Source organism: Pleurodeles waltl, chromosome 6 (assembly GCF_031143425.1).
Source record: "Pleurodeles waltl isolate 20211129_DDA chromosome 6, aPleWal1.hap1.20221129, whole genome shotgun sequence".
NCBI classification, from domain to species: domain Eukaryota; kingdom Metazoa; phylum Chordata; class Amphibia; order Caudata; family Salamandridae; genus Pleurodeles; species Pleurodeles waltl.
In genome coordinates this window covers 1,341,600,591-1,341,612,886 of record NC_090445.1, presented here as the reverse complement: position 1 = coordinate 1,341,612,886, position 12,296 = coordinate 1,341,600,591, and positions in this window count along the sequence as shown.

The following is a 12,296-nucleotide window of genomic DNA, read 5'->3' as shown; positions in this document are numbered from 1 at the left end:
CAAAACCTTCAGTGGAGCAAGACAGTGGACTGTAACTGAGGAGGGCTCCACAAATTTGATAGCCATTGGATGAGGTCCCAATGAGGCAGTCATTTTTTATAGGAAAGCTCTGAGTGGGAGAACATTCAAAATTCAAATTTCAAGCCAAGGTGGTTCTCCCACTGGCTGGATACTTTAAGCACCTTCACTCAGTCAAGATTTCTACTTTTGCACTAAAAGGCACACATCAGAGGAAGGATGACCTTGGCTCTTCACTGTACATCAATAGGAGCTCTTTGACTCTGAAAGGAGCATACTGGTCAAAAGGGCCTGTGCATATCTGAGAAAAGAGTTGAGGACTAAGAGAGAATCATAAAGAATAAGCTGTGAGCCTTTTGGTAATGGTTTGATGCACATATCACTGAGAATGATTATGAAAAGGGAAGCTTGAGACTACCAAATTGTCAAACAGAAGCATTCAGTGTGAAGAACCTCAGTATGAGTTTTGCTTGTTGTGACTGAACTGGGACTGGGAGTCCGCCAGTCTCCCATACTGGGTGAGGAGGCATCACTCAGGAAATTCAAGAACACTCAACTGGAGCACCAGCATTTGCCTGACCTAAGACCAGTTGGCTGTGGGAGGAGAAACAGACTTCCTGCAGGGAGGGAGGTTCATTGGCAGTCTTACAGAGAGGATATTGGGAGCAGAGTGTGAGATTCTGGTCCATCAAAAACAGCATTTCAATTGGTTTGTCTGCCCATGTGTGCTGTATAACCCCCATATGCCAGGTGGGGGCCAAGGAGAGAACTGGACAACTTCACCTATCAGGCTGCTAGCTTGTATGCATTGTGTAACAACCTGATGTGAGGACTCAGCCAGTGCTGAGATGAAGGGTCACTGATCTGGTGCAATACAGCATCAAAGGGAGGGTCATTGCTCTTGGTAGTGTTGAGACCCAAGGATGGCAATTGACTTATTGATTCTGCTAAGCGATCCCCGTACGTCTAGAAGGGATTGCAGAGACGAATAAAGAACATTGCAGTGTGGTTGCTGTGAAGACCACCTGCACATCAGGAGGGATCTGGAGTTCAGGAAAGAAGCCATCCTTCTTTGACAGCATACAGCCATAATCAAGAAAACAATATTGACCTACCTTAGTTCAATAGCACCCAAGAAGCATCCCTGAATAAAGAGGACTTACTGTCAGAGCAGAGGAGTGCCGTAGACATCTGCCACTGAGGCTGAAGATTCTAGAGTTTTGCTCACTACCTGGCAGTGAAACATGTGCCCTCAGAATCTAGACAGCCATCCCCGTGAGTGTGGACAGGACTGAAACTGGGTTGTTAACCCTTGGGGAAATGTATTGTAACTGATGCACTAAAGAACAGGGACATATGGACCTTTGCTACAAGACCTTGTAGAACTTCTAACACTTGAACTAACTAGTGGAAACCAGCTTGGATTGCGCCACATCTCAATAGTGAATAACCATCATCCACTGATGTGGAAGTGGGACAGAGGTTGACTGGGTAACGCTAGAGGACCTACCTTAAGCAGACCTACCTTCAACCCTGCATAAAGCAGACTGTGTTACATTATCTGCAGTGTGTTGTTTTGTACTTTGTGTGTTAGTAAATAAATACTATTTTTTTACATAAAAGCAAGGATGAGACTGGGAAATCATTGAGTGGGGTTAATAAGCATATTCTGAATTGTGAGTCTATGCTAGCGTTACACCTACCTCATCCTGAGAAGCCTTGGACTGCTCAACCCATGCTACCACAGATATTTAGGTGCTGGATGGGTGCCTGTCTCACTTTCTCAGAGACCATAATAGGCCAGGGCATGGGGTATCTGAAGGCCTCGACCACCACGTTGGACCCATTAGCGTCCCCTTGTCCCATGACCTTAATTAGTCTAAAGCCATATTTGCCCTGCCACAGTAGTGGATAGCCCAGCAGGTGCAGCACGTTACTAGTGGCATTTAGCTTTTAGGTCCTTGGTTCACTCTGTACCATATATTGGGACTTATTGGAAAGTGAAACATAACAATTAGGAGTTTGCCAATTCAACCATGTTAAAACTAGAACACAGGTACTTTACTACTGGTTAATAGGAGTAAAGTGCACAGAGTTCTTGAGCCAGCAAACAGATCTGGTGGTAAACCACAAAAACTATGATCATTTTCCATACCAGTTATTATTGCTGGATTATTATTTGGTTTAATTCATTTTTTGTTTTATAAACTTTTTATTAGCAGTTATGACTTGTAAGTAACCCTACATTAACATTGCAGCGCACATTTGTCATCCTGCATTTCCCCCCTGGTAATACCCTCAAATATCATGTGCTTGGTAAATGTGTTTTACCCCGTCCCTCTGCCCTCCCCAACCATCCTCCCACCTCCTTGATGAGTCATGTCCAATATGCTTGGGAGGTAGCGTGTCATTAGTCCTTCTGTGTCCCATTTTCATGTGAGTGAGGTATCGGTCTCTTGTTCTGGGTGTATCCATATTACCAAAGGGAAGGTGGTATGGACTGAGCAGCCCCTATTCAGTGTCCGGGGCATTCTAAATCATCTCCTTCATATTTTCCACAAGGTTTTCCCATGCTCTTGCCATATCTAGAGGTCTTATCCCCTCTTGGCTTCCCTGAAGAGAGCTTCCCCCACGCAGATTGCCCATATTTCTAGCTCCCTGTACCATCTAGTTACATTTGGGCCATCCAGATTTTTCCGGTTCATGGCAATTTCCCTCTTGGCTAGAATATAGGCCAGGGCCTGGAATATGCTGGTCACCTTTGTCTTAGGTGTAAGTGGAAACTACCCCAGCAAACAATGGCCCAATGTGCAAGGGACTTTCCTATCTATTACGTCTGCCACCTTCTGTGCCACCTCTTCCCAGTATGTTCTAAACTGTGGCAGTCCCAAAACATATGTTCAAATACCACCCCTAGTGCTCCACATTTTAGGCATTCTGGCCCGTATTTATACTTTTTGACGCTAAACTGCGCTAACGCAGTTTAGCGTCAAAAAGTTTAGCCCCAGCTAACGCCATTCTGAAGCGCCATGCGGGCGCCGTATTTATTGAATGGCGTTAGCCGGCGCTAGCAGACCGGCGCTGCCTGTTGTGCGTGGAAAAAAACCACGTACACCAGGCAGCGCCGGCGTTGGGGAAAATGGCGTTAGGGCGTCTTAAAATGGGGCAAGTCAGGTTGAGGCAAAAAAATCGGCTCCACCCGATTTGCGCCATTTTTAACGACGCCCAGACGCCATTTACATGACTCCTGTCTGAGTAAAGACAGGAGTCATGCCCCCTTGCCCAATGGCCATGCCCAGGGGACTTATGTCCCCTGGGCATGGTCATTGGGCATTGTGGCATGTAGGGGGGCACAAATCAGGCCCCCCTATGCCAAAAAAATTTATAAAAAAAAAATAAAAATTATACTTACCTGAACTTACCTGAATGTCCCTGGGATGGGTCCCTCCATCCTTGGGTGTCCTCCTGGGGTGGGCAAGGGTGGCAGGGGGGGTCCCTGGGGGCATGGGAGGGCAGCTGTGGGCTCATTTTGAGCCCACAGGTCCCTTAACGCCTGCCCTGACCCAGGCGTTAAAAAGAGGCGCAAATGCAGGATTTTTTGCCCCACCCACTCCCGGGCGTGATTTTTGCCCGGGAGTATAAATACGACGCATTTGCGTCGCAATCATTTTTTTAGACGGGAACGCCTACCTTGCATCTCATTAACGCAAGGAAGGCGTTCACGCAAAAAAATGACGCTCATTCCTCATACTTTGGCGCTAGACGCGTCTAACGCCAAAGTATAAATATGGCGTTAGTTTTGCGCCGAATTTGCGTCGAAAAAAACGACGCAAATTCGGCGCAAACGGAGTATAAATATGCCCCTCTGCCTCTTCCATGTTATAATGTCTGTTAATCTGACTTGGCATCAACTATGACCTATGTAATATGTAGAAGTTTATCAACTTAAATCTGACATTCATCGAAACTTTGGGGGTTCTTTCCAATATACTTTCCCTGTCTGGGATGGAGGTTCCCAAATCCTCTTCCCATTTAAGCCTCAGTGAATCTAGTGGGAGGATCGTATCTGTTTGTGTTTTATTATATACATTTGTGACTGCCTTTACTGTGCCTGTTGAAGCTGCTAGATAGTTACAGGTGGTGTTCAGATGAACCTGCATGCCAATGATGATGAATACCTGCAGCGACTGAGCCATGAAACATAAAATGTCCTCCCATTAGTCAAACTCTGCTCTCAGGTCTTCAAACGGGATCAAGGTGCGGTCTCTAAAAAGTCTGCCAACTGTTAACTCTCCAGCTGAATACCCAAATTGTAACCTCGCCAATCACCCATATGTGGCAGTGCTTTGTAAGAACAATAGAGGGAGGTCTGGAGAGTGGGGAACCTTTGTCTTAGACTTGCGTAAATAGCGTGTCCAGCATTAACCCCTTAGCTGCTGGGCCGTTTCCCCCCGTGCTGAGCCCTTTTTTGGCAATTTGGGGTAGTTCACTCTTAGGCCTTCATAACTTTTTGTCCACATAAGCTATCCACGCCAAATTTGCGTCCTTTTTTCCCAACCTCCTAGGGATTCTAATGGTACCCAGAGTTTGTGGTTTCCCCGGAGGAGACCAAGAAATTAGGCAAAATACAGTGAAAATTTCGTTTTTTCCAAAAAAATGGGAAAAAAGTGCTGCCGAAGTAGGCTTGTGGTTTTTCCCTGAAAATGGCATCCTCAAAGGGTTTCTGGTGCTAAAATCACCATCTTCCCACCTTTCAGGAACGGGCAGACTTGAATCAGAAAACCACATTTTTCAACACAAATTTGTCATTTTACTGGGACATACCCCATTTTTACTATTTTTGGTGCTTTCAGCCTCCTTCCAGTTAGTGACAGTAATGGGTGTGAAACCAATGCTGGATCCCGGTAAGCTAAACATTTCTGAAAACTAGACAAAATTCTAAATTCAGCAAGGGGTCATTTGTGTAGATCCTACAAGGTTTTCCTACAGAAAATAACAGCTGAAATAAAAAAATATTGAAATTGACCTGAAAACAACAGCCATATTTCTTTATGTTTTACTCTGTAACTTTTTCCTGCGATGTCAGATTTTTTAAAGCAATATACCGTTATGTCTGCTGGACTCATCTGGTTGCGGGGACATAAAGGGCTTGTAGGTTCATCAAGAACCGCAGGTACCCAGAGCCTATAAATGAGCTGCACCCTGCAGTTGGTTTTCATTCTATGCTGGGTATACAGCAATTCATTTGCTGAAATATGAAGAGTGGAAAATAGGTATCAAGAAAACATTTGCCTTTCCAAAATGTGCTCAAGATAAGGTTTTGAGGAGCAGTGGTTATTTGCACATCTCTGAATTCCGGGGTGCCCATACTAGCTTGTGAATTGCAGGGCATTTCTCAAATAGACGTCTTTTTTACACACTCTCTTATATTTGGAAGGAAAAAATGTAGAGAAAGATAAGGGGCAATAACACTTGTTTTGCTCTATGTTCCCCCAAGTCTCCTGATAAAAATGATACCTCACTTGTGTGGGTAGGCCTAGCACCCACGACAGGAAATGCCCCAAAACACAACGTATACACATCCCATTTTTTGACAGAAAACAGAGCTGTTTTTTGCAAAGTGACTACCTTTAGGTTTTGGCCTCTAGCTCAGCCGGCACCTAGGGAAACCTACCAAACCTGTGCATTTTTTTAAACTAGAGACCTAGGGGAATCCAAGATGGGGTGACTTGTGGGGCTCTGACCAGGTTCTGTTACCCAGAATCCTTTGCAAACCTCAAAATGTGGCTAAAATAACATATTTTCCTCATATTTCGGTGACAGAAAGTTCTGGAATCTGAGAGGAGCCACAAATTTCCTTCCACCCAGCATTCCCCCAAGTCTCCCGATAAAAATGATACCTCACTTGTGTAGGTTGGGCTAGTCCCCGCGACAGGAAAATCCCCAAAACACAACGTGGACACATCACATTTTTTCATAGAAAACAGTGCCTACCTGTGGATTTTGGCCTCTAGCTCAGCCGGCACCTGGGCAAACCTAGCAAACCAGCGCATTTTTGAAAACTAGAAACCCAGGGGAATCCAAGATGGGGTGACTTGTGGGGCTCTGACCAGGTTCTGTTACCCAGAATCCTTTGCAAATATAAAAATTTTGCCAAAAAAACACTTTTTCCTCTCATTTCGGTGACAGAAAGTTCTGGAATCTGAGAGGAGCCACAAATTTTCTTCCACCCAGCATTCCCCCAAGTCTCCCGATAAGAATGGTACCTCACTTGTGTGGGTAGGCCTGGTGCCCGCGACAGGAATAGATCACACAACGGTCAATGTTGGTTCTTACATGAGGCAGCTGTTGACCCTGGGGTGATCCATTCCTGACGCAGGCACTAGGTGTAGGCCCTCAAGTGGGGTAGTGTTTTTGTCAGGACAGGTGAGGAATCACTTGGTGGTAGGAATTTTGTGGATCCCAGCATATTCCTGTACTTTGTGTGACAGAAATGTGAGTAAAATAGAATTTTTATTCAACATTTCAGCTTTGCAGGGTATTCTGGGTAAGAAAACTTTGGGGAATACACACAAGTCACACCTCTGTGGACTCCCCCGAATGTCTAGTTTCCAGAAATGTTTGGGTTTAGTGTGTTTCTCTATATGGCCGCCGAACCCAGGACCAAAAACACAGGTGCCTGCCTTACAAAACCAGTTTGTTTTGCGATAGATAATTTTGATGTCTCCACAATACGATTTGGGCGGTGGAATTTGGGGCTGAACTAAATTGGGGAGCTCCCAAGAGAGCACTCTCTCTCTCTCTCTGCTTGCCGCCGCATTAATCTGCTCTCTGGGTTGGGCTAACCCACTATTACCCAGTTGCACAGACTGCTTGCGAAGGGATAGCAGGACTGTCCTCATCACCTCCCTCATAATGTACTGGAAGAGGAGTTATTGAATGGGACTCCTCCGACTGAAAAATCACTCCCAGAGTCTGCGCCATTGTCCTATCCCTCAGATGCTGTCTCAGTATCTGATGTCTCAGTCTCTGATCCTATGTCAGAGCTGTCCTCTATAACCTGAGTGACGGCAGCAGTCATCCATCAAGATGCCATCTCTGCTATTGGCTAAACTGTTGCTCTAAAACACTAGCCTACGTAGACAGTCACAAAATTGATGGTGTGTGTGAGATACGTGCAACAGTAGAGGCCACCTTACCTGCGCTTCTTCCCTCAATCAGCACGTTCTTTCAAGACACTCAAAAAACACCTTGTCACATTCCATTCGTCACAGTCTTTAGCACCTCCTGCGCCCAGTCCAACAATCATTATTGGTGCTCCCACACCCTCCTCCTCGGATTCCCTCATTACCACCCAGCAAAAGTGCCCTTCATCTCTCCATAGCCGCCCTCCACCCCGCACATACATTTCATTTGTATTATAGCGCAGGTAATGGCTGACTTTACTAATGTACTCAGCTATTTACATAAAATACATATTTGCTCTTTGCAGTAGCCATATAAACCTTCTGCGTTTCTTTATTGTACTAAAACTGCCACTAGACAAGTCTGACCCTTTTGTAGCAGAAACATAATCACAATACTTGACTTTTTTATTGCTGCCTAAAAGCTACAGTTGAAAACCACACACATTTTGACAAAAGTGATATATATATATATATATATATATATATATATATATATACATATATATATATATATAGATCTATCTCTATATATATATCTATCTACATAGATATATCTATAGATAGATCTATACATATATATACATATATCTATATATATCTATAGATCTATTTATAGATATATCCATGTACATAGATATATCTACATAGATATATCTATATATATATCTATATATATATATATATATATATATATATATATATATATATATATATATCTTTTCTTTTAGTTGTTGTATGGTTTCCTTGGGGGCCAAAATGGCCCCCAGGAAAACCCTACAACAACTAAAAAATATATTGCCCCCACAGGGGGTCGCCCTGCCCATGGGCGACCCCCTGTCCATTTATTTATTATTATTATTTTTTTAGTAAAAAAAAATGTTGCCCCTGGGGGGGGGGGGACCTACCTTTTTTTAAAAAACAATGGGCCTGATTCTAACTTTGGAGGACGGTGTTAAACCGTCCCAAAAGTGGCGGATATACCACCTACCGTATTACGAGTCCATTATATCCTATGGAACTCGTAATACGGTAGGTGGTATATCCGCCACTTTTGGGACGGTTTAACACCGTCCTCCAAAGTTAGAATCAGGCCCAATATTCCCCCGGGGTGGGGGGTGCCCGTTTTCCAAGGGGGCCGACCCCCCCAAGTGAAATCCCTGGTGTCTAGTGGTGTTTCCTGGCCCCTGATCGCAGCTGTGCTGCGATCGGGGGCTAGGAAACACTTTCAGAAGGCGTCGTAAGAAATGGGAGACTCTCCCCTTTCTTACGAGGCCTTCCCGAACGTGGGGAAGGCCGTTTGTGGCTGTTTTGACCATCGGAGCAGGAAGCGGCTGCAAGGCTGCTTCCTTCTCCGATGGGGAAATCAACATTGTAACGTCAGCGCGCTGGTGGGGGGCGGGGGGAGACACGGAAGAGCTTCCGTGTCTCCCAGGGCTAAAAAAAATAAAAAAATAAAGTTATTTATTAACCCCCTCCCTGGTGTCGGCCACTGGTCGTGACCCGCACCAGGGAGGTAGTGTGGGCGTCGGCCAGTAGCCGACGCCCGCAGTGTAGAGGTTAAGTGAGTACTTTTAGGTCGGGTGAGTCCACCTCCACGTGTCATCGGATTCTCAGCAAGATTTCTATCAATCTCGTCAGTGGAGGGGTAAATGGCTTCACCAATGCCCCGGGGACACGTCTACATGCCAGTTATTGTGTGAACCATTGGAGTTGCGCTGCGATATAATAAGCTTCAAAGTCCCGGACTGTCAGCCCCCCATCCGCCGACTGTCTTTGCAGTTTGGTCAAAGCCACCCGTTTTCGGTTATAAAAATTGCCCTGGGTATCCACACCAGAAACACTGTAATATTGTACAGCAACCTCGGCGAGACCATCATTTTAAGAAGTGCCACCCTACCAGCCAGTGTCAGAGGTAATGTCTGCCAAAAGGCCATACTTACTTGGTTGGATCACACAGCCCGCCCCACATTACCATCTACGATATGGTGCCTATCATGATATATTTTAAACCCCATGAACGAGAGACATTGAGGTTCCCATAATAATGCACCCAGATCTGAGGGGGTCACCCCGGTAGATCCCAGGGGGAAGAGGGATTGGGGAATGGAGTGGACACTGAAGCGGTAAGATTAGATATTTCCACTCCAATCTGAACTCCAATGGGTAAAGAACTGATTATTAAAGATTTACATTAAATATTACCATTCAAATCTAACATACATTTGGGAAAGTATAAGATACTGAATGGGCTGAATTTACTGTTCCCACTCCAATCTATGCTACACTGGGGAATGTGTTGGATATTGAAGGGGTCAGATTTGCTATTATCACACCAATTTAAGCTACATTGTGAAGGTAATGAACTTCGAAAGGGTTAAATTTACTCTTCCCACTCAAATATAAGCTACTTTGGGAGAAGCACTGGTCAATGGGGTACATTTGTTATTCTTACTCCAATTTAAGCAACATTAGAACAATGGAGTGTTGGGAACTCCACTGAAATCAATGGAGTGTTCCAGGCTTCTGATGACCGGTAGAACCCTAGAGCTCCAACGTTCCAATGTTGTTGTTCATGGATGTTGCTGTGAACAAAGACCTCATGGAGCGCGAGGGGATTTCAATCCCTTTGGACTCTGAGGCCTTAGCTTTATATATAACTACATTCTGCCTTCTAGAGGCAGAATGTTCTAATAACCTTATAGCCCTCTGTAGCTGGGCTATACTGGCATTAAAGTCCTGCTCCTTTAACACTGGAACAGACCATTAATGGTCATATAGCCTGCTTCAGTGGGCTGTAAGTCTATATTAGAGAAAACTTTGGACCCTGAAGAAGTTAGATCGAAAATGTACTTGGGAAAATGTTGACATTGAAGGGATTACATTTACTATTTCCACTCCAATTTTAGCCTACATTGGAAAAAATGTGTGACTTTAATAGGGACATGTGTAAGATTCCCACTTCAATAAAACCACACATTAAAGCACTTTAAGTGGATTATAAAATCCAAAACATATAAAAACTGATTTATTTTGTCAAATTGTAAATACATGAGAAATGTTGTAAAATAAATTAATAATAAAACTTTTTGATTGCAATAAAGGAATTATGCAATTACATTTGAATGAGTTTATATTATTTTTCACCATTTTTCACCATTTACATATATGAACAATATATATATTTTTTTAAATTCCAAAAATGTAATTTAGGATTTTTTCAAATTAAAACAACATACAAACATTACTCCGAACTTTTATTAAAAATATAAATGCATCTTTTAAAACAAATCAAAATAATAAAAACAAAATAGGGCCTCATTTCGAGTCAGACTGCTAGACTGCCATGTTGACGGTCCTGAAAAGACCACCATACTGGCAGTCTTTCAGACTGCCCTATTATTTGTTACACAGACAGGACCACTGACTGCCAAGCAAGAAAGGCATGATGGACTGAAAATAGGTGGTCCAACCATCACACCTGCGACCAACCACTGAGCATATTACAAGCACACACGTCATCGTGTCGGTCCCTTCATGGCGGTTAGCCAATGTCGTCCGAACCAAGGTGGATCATGGTCAGCAAAGGAACAGACAATTGCACATTGGATGAATCTGAAAACAACACAGCTAAAACACATTTCCACAGTGGACACAACTGCAAATGACAAATATAAAACACACCTGTCACAGACCACATTCCTTTGCCTTTCCACTGCACAATGACCACTGACCACCATTTTCCCATTTTACCATACTATAGCCAGTCCTATTTTTTTCACTAGCCCATAGAACACCCTGCACACACTTTGGCCATTCACACCCTTTTGCACTTCTCCTGTTTAGTAAGTCACTGTCATCCAGTTTTTCCCAACCATGTCACATTCTAAAAATCCACATTTTTCAGAAGATGAGTTAAGAGTCATCGTGGATGAAATCATAAGAGTACAGCCACAATTGTTTCGAGCACAAGTGCAGCTTATTCCTCTCAGCAGGAAAATGGAAATGTGAGACAGGATCATTGACCGGCTGAATGATGTAGGCACCACCCTGAACACAAGGGAGGACATCAGGAAGAGGTGGAAGGACCTCAGGGGCAAGGTCCGTTCCCTCATCTCCAGGCATCAGCTGCAGCCCTAGAAGACTGGCGGTGGCCCTACCACTACTATATTACATCTTGTTTCCTCAGAGGGGAAGGTCTTGACCATCCTGCATCCTGAGGGCTTGACAGAAATATCTGGAGGAGTGGAGTCTGGTAAATCACAACACAAAATATGTCACAAAAATGGCATATCATGCATGCTCATAGCTCTCCTTCTGCCACTGTTTTGTTCATGTTTCCCACCAACATTCAATACCCAGAGTATCTGGGTGTTGACACTGTCAATCTATATTGCTGGACCCAACATCACAGCTACTAAGGTCCATCACATGCCACTGGTCCAAATGGGGCCTGTAAGTCTTTCAATTTTCCATAATTAACCCATGACTCATTGTATGTCTCAACAGTTAAATGTATGACCGCACCTAAGTGCAGTCTGCATACAGATATGTAATACTCAACATTTGTATAGTTTTTATTGTAGAGAAGGTTACCTGACTGCAACTCCCAGGTGGCGCTATTTCTGTCATGAACTACACATGGCTTCTCACCTCTGGATGTAGGATTGGAAAAGACACCCGGTCTTCTGCTGGTTCTGGATAATCCCAGATAGTGGCGACCCTTTTTAGTAGCCATGGTGCCGTTTGACAGAAAAACGCCTAAGCAGACCGTTCCCTCCAGAAGGAGTCCCAGAGGAAAAACCCCAAGAATGGGAAAAAAACCTCAAAACAGGAACTCCTGAAAAGGAAGAAAAAACAGGACTTGAAAACAGGACAAAAGGCAAAAATCTCCAACACGAAACAGGAACGACGAACAGGAGTGAAGAGCACCACCAAAGGGAAGTATTTACAACGCAAGGCAGAACAAGAGTGAGTGACTTATATACTGGAAAACAGGAAGTGACCTCACAGGAAATGAAACAACACCATCTTGAATTGGGAAAAGCCCATGGAAAAGAATAGGAAAAAAGGATGTGGTATAAAAGAAAAGGG